This window comes from Ipomoea triloba, chromosome 16, assembly GCF_003576645.1.
Source record: "Ipomoea triloba cultivar NCNSP0323 chromosome 16, ASM357664v1".
In the NCBI taxonomy this organism is placed as follows: Eukaryota; Viridiplantae; Streptophyta; class Magnoliopsida; order Solanales; family Convolvulaceae; genus Ipomoea; species Ipomoea triloba.
The window spans coordinates 14,221,368-14,221,928 of NC_044931.1; positions in this window are offsets into that span (position 1 = coordinate 14,221,368).

Sequence of the window (561 nt, forward strand, 5' to 3'; positions counted from 1 at the left end):
AAACTTTTTAAATTTGCAATTAGATACATAGACATATCAATTTAGTTTATCAACGCATAATTACCTGTTACTGACCTGTAATAGCAGGTAAATGTAATTATCACTTTTTTTTTTGCAAAAAATATGTCAAATAGGCCATCGAACTTTACCTGAAAAATTATTTAGGCCTTCAAACTTTTTAAATTTGCAATTAGATACATAGACATATCAATTTAGTTTATCAACGCATAATTACCTGTTAGTGATCTGTAATAGCAGATAAATGTAATATGACTTTTTTTTTGCAAAAAATATGTCAAATAGGCCATCGAACGTTACATAAAAAATTAATTAGGCACTCAAAGTGTTTAAAATTGCAATTAGGTAAATAAACATGTCAATTTAGTTAATCAAGGCATAATTACCAGTTAGTGACCTGTAATAGTAGGTAATGTAAATATGACTTCTTTTTTTTTTGCAAAAAGTATGTCAAATAGGCCATCGAACTTTACCTGAAAAATTAATTTAGCCCTCAAAGTGTTTAAAGTTGCAATTATATACATAAACATGTCAATTTAGTTT